The sequence below is a fragment of the Cibotium barometz genome, chromosome 55, assembly GCF_041138505.1.
Source record: "Cibotium barometz isolate CiBa-2024 chromosome 55, ASM4113850v1, whole genome shotgun sequence".
Classification (NCBI taxonomy): Eukaryota; Viridiplantae; Streptophyta; class Polypodiopsida; order Cyatheales; family Cibotiaceae; genus Cibotium; species Cibotium barometz.
In genome coordinates this window covers 32,006,021-32,014,484 of record NC_141100.1, presented here as the reverse complement: position 1 = coordinate 32,014,484, position 8,464 = coordinate 32,006,021, and the positions used below count along the sequence as shown (strand labels likewise).

The 8,464-nt window shown below is 45.3% G+C and overlaps 1 pseudogene across 1 annotated transcript; it reads right to left on the bottom strand.

The window, feature by feature from the left end:
- Positions 1-556: 556 nt before the first annotated feature.
- LOC147607621 (ABC transporter C family member 8-like) lies at positions 557-7,189 on the bottom strand (annotated as a pseudogene). The gene is made up of 11 exons (XR_015264690.1): positions 5,480-7,189; positions 5,089-5,409; positions 4,928-5,014; positions 4,159-4,804; positions 2,913-3,077; positions 2,545-2,833; positions 2,201-2,415; positions 1,719-2,025; positions 1,548-1,610; positions 1,119-1,359; positions 557-847 (listed from the first exon to the last, which is right to left on the bottom strand). The product of XR_015264690.1 is annotated as an ABC transporter C family member 8-like (transcript).
- Positions 7,190-8,464: the final 1,275 nt, after the last annotated feature.

The window sequence follows — 8,464 nt, the reverse complement described above, 5'->3', positions numbered from 1 at the left end:
CTTGTCTTCTCTATTTACATGCATTCACCCACTTAAGGTTTCACAATTCTCTATAAAAGGCCTCAAAGTTTATTCTCTAAGAGTAGAGAAAGTAGTAGTGGAGGCTCATATACCAAGGATGTATTGATTAATTGCCACTGTTTAAATTAAACTATACTCATTCCGAGATTTCCAGCTTAAACATGTAAATCTCATCCCTTAAGATTAAAGACAAAGCCAAAATCCAACCATGATTCTTAAATTTCAACCGAGAAAATTACATCAGCATTGCTCATTTAGCTTAAGATATGCATGAGTGATTTAGCAATGTTTTAATGAATATGTGGGAGCTTTTTCACATCATCAGATTGTGGAAGTCCATCAGAATCGTGTATTTCTGTTTTTATATTTTTTCCAACCATTTGTTAAAAATATTTATGGAGGTAGATTCGTCTCATCGATTGTGAGCTGTCATTTTTAAGAGGTAGAAGGGGGAGAGAGAGAGAGGTATCATGAGGGCATATACGACCAACGGTGGGACTTGAACTAGGTAGGAGAGAGAGAGTGTGTAAAAAATATAATCCGCACTGCCATTTCTACGAGCACAAAAAAAGGCCGGTTTTACATAGGGGAAAAAATATCTCTATCATCCTGACTCTCGGGTCCGGCAGACTCTTGTCATACTGCTGAATCATTTTGTTTTTTGGCATTGTTTTTTTCTCGTCTCGTTTTTCCTCATTTTTGAAACTCATTTGTTGTGCTGCCTTTTCCCAGCTTGCGCCCAGTACTCTGCGACCAGTTGGGCAAACAAAGACCCCTCTTTCCTCTCCATGAGCTCTCTTTGGAGGAGCATACTCTGCAACTAGGCCTGCAAAATCCATTCATTACTGCAAATTATTGAACACATCAACTATCTACCCTAATCATAAAAAGCATTTTATAAGGTCTTCCTTGTCCCTTAAATTTTGTTTGTATCTCTTTATCTTCCTTATCCCTTATATTTTATTCCTTTCCACATTTCCTTAATTGGAATAAAAAACATTTACTGTCACTCCTGAATGCTGACTGCGTAACTAGGTTTCTTCCATGCTGCCCCTTCACGTATTTGTAAACATAAATTTGTTGAAAGAATTAATTACCGTCTTTGAGAGCGAGCACCATGTCGCTATCGATCACAGAGGGAATGCGATGGGCCACAGTTACTACGGTACATGTGCAGCAACTCCTCTCGGATGATCTTCTGAAGGACGGCATCGGTGGTGGCATCAATCGAGGCGGTAGCCTCGTCCAGCACCAGCACCTGGCTGCGCTTCAACAACACTCTCCCCAGGCAGAACAATTGGCGTTGCCCTGCGCTCCAGTTCTCCCCTTGCTCTGTCACTGCAACATCACGCGTGACTCACCTCTTAACAAGTATTCCAAGCTAATTCAGGAACCAGATGAATAGAATTACTCATCTAAACAGCAAAATAAGGCACCAAGCATAACAAGCCTTTCCGTTCTAAGCCACCACGCAAGACCCGCCGCTTGATCAACTCTAATAGTTAGCCAATTAAGGGTGGCTTCACCTGGAGACTCAAGTTGGAGAGGCAGACTTCTGATGACATCCCCAACTGGCATTTTCCTAGTGTCTGTCCATCACAAATTCTCATTACTAATAATATAAACTGCAATAGCCAAAACCAAAAAATCCGCACAGTGGTTAAAGCATAACATATATCACTCAATCGTGTGAGTACCTCCCAAATCTCCAAGTCCGTGAACTGGTTCAAAGGGTCCACATTTGTCCGGACAGTCCCGCGGAAAAGAACCAGGTTCTTGCGGTATGATGCACAGCTTGAAACGGAGGTCGTGCAGGCCAATGGTGCAGATGTCGATGTCGTCCACGCATATCCTACCCCCTGCTGGCTCCACTAGGCGGAAGAGTGCACTGATTAGGGTTGTTTTCCCACTTCCTGTCCGTCCAACCACTCCGATTTTGTGCCCACCTTCGAATGTGCACGTAATCTTCTTGAGCACCAGTGGAGAGTTGGGTCTGTATCGAATCTGATCAAACAAAGAGTCATGTAAAAAGTCAATCAAGATCATGTGCAATCGAGCTGCAATAGAGTTATTGACTATTAAATCAATCAATGTATAAGAGTAAGACTGCAATGCCCCACAATGCATGCATCAAATCAATGCTGTAATTAATCTTTACAGTCCCATTCCTTCAACTTACATGCAAATTGTCTAGTGTAATGCTCCCCTTAGTCGGCCACTGTGGAGGGGGCCGATTATATTCAACAATGGCAGGAGCTTCCATGGGCAAACTCATGTACTGTTTAATCCGTTCAACTGCTATGATGAAGATGGCAAGCGTGCATTGCCGGAATGAGAGATAAATTTGGCAATTATTAAGGGCAAGCGCGTAGGTGATGGACAATCCAGCAAGACCTGCATCACAAGAGACAAAAGATCAACGAAATCGTGCATAGGTTAATCATTATCTCTAATAATCAGCACTCTACTAAGGCTTCATTGAGGTCTGATCCCTAAGGTTATGGGGGAATTGTGGGCTTATACCTGGAGAGATATTACTTCTGAGGAGGACGAGCAATGCGGCAACGGTAACTACGACTGTGCAGCTGATTTCTATACGAAGGACCAGCCATTCGAGAGCAGCGTTCTTGTGAAAGAAGAGGCTGGCGTCCTTGTCTATCAATTCCAGATTCTTTCGTTTGAACTGCTCAATCACGTTGAAGGCGCGGATGGTAGCTGATCCACTGATGGTCTCCGCAGAAATTATTCACAATGGGGGCATCGTGGTGGCATTCAATCTCGACAATTCACGCGCCGGTGCCGAGTAGAAGTTCTGTAATAAAACGCACAGATGATCGGATGCAATGGTTTTGCCTTCAAATGCACAAATGGTCACATTAATCCACACCGACCTGCATGTACTGTATCAACAGAATCGCCGGAATTACTACCAAGAGAATCTCCCACGTTGCAACGGCGATCAGTATGATCATGGTCATCATGTCGGATGCCAAGGCCAGCACGTTACCAAACGTGAAAGGTATGTCGAGGTCCAACATACTCATATCCACGGAAGCCTGCAAGAGCAAGCACCCGATACACGGACATTACAAATTCGGTAAATTATTGCAACCATTATTCATTGAATGACAACCCTTCCAGGAGATTGGGGTTATCTCCTCTCCTCTACCCATGCAAACCGTGGTAGCAACCGTGTGCACTTAATGCTAATTGTAATAAATGCAAGGTGAACTAAATGCAAGGTCTTTAACTCAAGAGGGTACCTTTTTTTTTCCAAATAAAGGCAGTTTATATCAAGAGGGTACTTTTTAAAAAAAAGTTATTATCAAGAGGTACCTTTCCTTCAGCGGGTACCACCTATCAGACTCCAGTGAGATCATTTAATGCAATGGCCAACTTATGAACGTTACCGAACTAATAACGATACCAATTTTGGCACACTTGCAAATGTTTTTGGCCAAGTTGCATTAAATGTCCTCTCAACCTAGTTAGATACAACCTAGTCTGTTTGAGAATACCAATCTTGGCACACTTGCCAATGGTTTTGGCCAAGTTGCATTAAATGTCCTCTCGCCTAGTTAGATTGTCCTGCAACCTAGTCTGTTTGAGAAATGGGCTTTTTTGTTAACCTATGAAAAGGATAGCCTTCAAGTAAGTTTTCAGAAATAGACTTTTTTGTTAACCAACGGAAGGTTAATTGGTTTTATGACTAAGATTTTGAACCTTTAAAAATCAAGGGTCAACATTAGAACTGATTTTTACTCAATTAGAGCTGTGAAAAATTACACTAAAAGATTATTTTTTTTGACACTGGACTTGTAAAATATTAAAGTTCCAGAAAAAAATTACACTAAAGTACACAAAAATTTACTATATTTCACCAAAACCCTCAATTTTGAAGAGCAATAAGGGCATACAACGAGTGAAAAGATATTCAATTAGGCCTACAACGAGTGAAAAAAGATATTCAAATGAAAAATGTCAGGGTATCCGGGCCTCCTATCTCTACAGAGGTACCGTATAAGGCGGTAAATTTTTTATTTTATTGAGAGCCAAATATATTTACTAAAGTATAGCCAATCCAATCAAAGATTAGTGCAATAATCACTCCATTATGCATTTTAATAGCTTGCTTACCCGATTGAGGATACGGCCAGTGGGAGTGGAGTCGAAAAAGGACATGGGCGCCTTCATGATGGCAATTGAGAGGCCTCGGAAGAAGGAATCCGACGCTTTGGAGCCCCAGGTCAACCACCATTTTTGAACGGAAGTAGAAGAGTGCGACGGCAATGACCGACGTCCCTGCATAAACTCCGACAAGGAGCCGTGTCGTGATCTCCGAATTGGAGAGCTGAGTAGCCAGCCACACGTTGCTGAAGAGCTGCACGACGGAGAACCCAATCTGCCCGAGCACGGCGCCCACAATTACAAGCTGCCCGCCGGAAATCCGAACGTAGTCGAGGTAGGGCTGTATGAAATTGGTGCCGGACTCGCGCAACTCCTCCTGTACGAGCTGGTCGTGCGGCGTAAAATCGTCTGAGAGGCTGCTTTTCTTGGCCAGAAGCTGCTCTTTGCTCATTGGGCGGGCAAGAAGCGACGAGTCGGAACGGGCTAGCTGAGCTGCCTGGTCATAGTGATGGTGGCCGTTTTGCTGGTGGTGGTGGCCGTTCGAAACTGAATGCAACGCCTCCTGATGGGCAGCCACCAGCAGCCGGAACACATCCCCAGAATGCAGTAGATCGTCGTAGCTCCCACTCTGCCGGACTTCCCCATTCTCCATAACCTGTCGTAATCGGCACATGTACATTACCGTCACCGTGAGGCCCCACGTGGGAAATGTGGGACGGTAAGAAATTTTAAAACAACATTGCCAAGATGGAAGTTGGGACCGACAAGTATATTTTACCAGGATGGAATCGACAGCCGGCAGAAACTCCACTTGATGCGTCACCAGCACCACGGTCTTTTCCCGCAGAGCTCCCATTATGCAACCCTGAACCATGCCGATACTCAGAATCCGTTGGCGGAAAAAGCCGCCGCAAACTTTAATTTTTAATTTCATTCTACCTCGAACAGCATGGCTGCCGTTTGGGCGTCGACGGCACTGAAGGGGTCGTCAAGAAGGTAAACGTCAGCGTCGTTGTAGACGGCCCTCGCTAGCTGGATGCGCTGCTTCTGACCTCCGCTCATGTTGATGCCTCTCTCCCCAATCTCCGTCAAGTCACCATGGCTGAAGCCCCTGATGTCTTTCTCGAGAGCGCAGGCCCTCACGGCCATTTTGTACCTTGCATCGTTGTAAGGCGATCCAAACAGGATGTTGTCCTTGACGCTTCCTGTTTGAATCCATGCAGTCTGGGCTACATAGGCTATTCTTCCTGATAACTCCACCTGCAGATGGTAAAAAGGGCACATTAGAGTGATAAGCATGCGATTAATTATGCATTACAAATCCTCTCACCTTTCCGGCTAGCTTTGGGATCTCCCCTAGCATGGACTCGAGCAATGTGGATTTCCCAGAGCCGATGGTTCCACACACTGCCACCTTGTGCCCTCGCTTCACGACCAGATTGATATTGCGAAGCGTAGGCCTGGCATCCGTGGGGTCCCAGCTCAAGGTTGCCCCGTCCACTCTCACAGCATACTCCGAGACATGGGACACATCTCTTTTCACAGCGCTTACAGAGAGCTCATCCTCGACCAGGAAGCGATTTAGCCGTTGAAGAGAGACCCGAGCCTGTATGAAAGTAGAGAGCACATCTGGGACGGACCTGATGGGGTCCTGAATGATGCGAAAAGTGGCCAAAACCGTGAACACCACCGTGTAGGTGAGCTCCATGTTGAGAAGAATACAGGTTGCCAGCACCACAGATGTTACAATGGTGGGCATGGACCAATATAGAACTGTGGCATAGTTCCTCCTCCTCTGCGTTCCGTCCAGCCACTTACATTCCACATCCCTCATCCTCTGCAGAAAAGCTCCGAATTTCTCTTCCCATGCCTGCAGCTTGATCACCTTCATGCCACTCAATATCTCGCTTGTTGCCCTCAGCCTCTCATCCTGTGCTATCATGAACTCGCCTTGGCATGTCTGCATCGCCAGTATCAAGGGCGTATTGAGAAGAATGAAGACGATGACCAATACAAGCCCGGGTGTGGCAGCCAATCCCACCACTGCAAAGAGGATCCCCAATGCGCCGATTATTACAAAGGGGATGACCCAAGCCCAATGCAACTGCCAAACGAGCTCGCAAATCCGGTAGGCATCCACGGAGATGTAGTTCACAATCTCCCCAGTGGCATGCTTCCTTTTCCCCACATTGGATAGGCGGAGCTCTTTCTCGTAGACAGCGGCTAACACTGTGGATTGCGCCTTCATGCCAAGCCTCCTCACTCCAAAGAACCAATGGCGCTGGCAGAAATTTTCTAGCAGCTTGACCAGGCCAATGGCCACGACCAGTGCGACGCCCTCGTGCTCAAATCTCAAATTTCCGGACGCATAGTCCACGAAGAAGTAGAGGAAAATGGGACCTAGGATAAGGCCGGCCGCCTTAAGGAAGGCCAGGATGCCCGTGAAGAGAACGTCTTGCCACAGGCAAACAAAGAGGGCTCGCAGGACGGAATGCGGGCGTCCTTTCTGCTTCTGGGCCTCCCAAGCCAGAGAAAATTTGGCAACCAGCTTACCGGCCTGGTCAGTGGGCGGGATGGGGGGGACATCGGCGGCGTCGAGCAGCTTGAGTTGCCCCAGGCGGAGCAAGGCGAACATCCAATGGAAGGTCAGGATACTGGGAAAACTAGCTTTGGTAAAAGGGGTGGGGGTGGGGAAGCGTGGGCTGGGGTTGGCGGAGGTCGGGGGCAAGAGGGGGTGAGTGGGGCTTGGGGATGAAGCTGGAGCCATGGATTCCGATGCCAAATACAGCTATGAGCTTCTCTTCGCAGCCAGGTTACATGCTAAACCTTCAAACCCACCATTGCATAAACCTTTGAGGTTGCTTATGAGACAGTACATGCATGGTGTCCCTGAAATTATGACTGAGGGGCAGGAATGTTCGGGTTAGAAAGAAGCCAATGCTCCTCGTTGAAATTATGACTGAGGAGATCAAACGAGGCAGCAATTCTCGGGTTAAAAAGAACCCCTCGTGAGTAGCGATGAAGGGGAAGGGGCTGTAAAGCAGCCACGACCTCTTCAACACACGAGGCACGTGGCCCCTTTCCACCTTCATGCTCGACTTTAAATGTGAACATAATTGCAATAACTACATAACCTCCCTAGCCTCTAGGTTTGAGAAAAACTGCTAGAACGGGTTCCACCAGGGATCGGGTTCAGTGTTCACAGGAAACATTTTTCCCAACAATTCAAAAAACCTTAAACCTCAAACTCTCTGTAGGTTTTTTCTTAAATTTTAAAGGTTTTTAGCAAAATTATAACTAAAATCCCTTAAAATTTGTAAGTTTTTGTGAATTGTTATTTTAAAATTTGAAGGTTATTTTTTAAAATTTGCCATTTACCTGACACTAAACCTCGGTTTTTCGTGAACACTGATCAGGTTGGATGCCTAGGGGCTAAGGACAATGGCATGCTTGTTAAGCCTACTAGTGTCGCGACCTATCTCAGACGGGCAAGAAGCATTTTGCATTTTCAAGGAAGCATTTTCCATATAGGTACATGCAAAAGAAATATGTGTAAAATCACACTTCCTTTCCTTTTAGAAGCATTTTGCATTTTCAAGGAATCATTTTCCATGTAGGTACATCATTTTCCATGTAGGTACATGCAAAAGAAATATGTGTAAAATCACCCTTCCTTTCCTTTTAGAAGCTAGGCACATCGAGTTACACACAAACACGCATAAAGACGTACGTACATACACACACACACACACTATTTCAAATAAAACCTCACACACACACACACACACACACACTCTATTCACAAACTTTCAAAATAAACTCGCTCTCTCTCACACACATACACATATGCACGTGAACGTGTGTGTGTATGTATGTGGGTGTGTGCATATATGCATGTATGTGTTTGCATATATAGGCACATGTGTGCTTGTGTATGTACCCATGTGCAAGTACACACACATACATATAATATAACACTTTTAAAAACACTTTCAACATATAACACGCACACCCACAAAGTACACTCTCTCTCTCTCTCTCTCTCTCTCTCTCTCACACACACACACACACACACACTTCACTAACTTTTAAAATTAGTAAAACCATTCAAAACTCTCTCTCTCTCTCTCTCTCTCTCTCTCACACACACACACACACACACATAAAAAAACACGCACACACTCAAACTATTTCAAAGCTAAATCATTCATAACACTTTTAAAAACACTTTCAACATAACACCACACCCACAAAATACTCTCTCTCTCTCTCTCTCTCTCTCTCACACACACACACACACACACTTCACTAACTT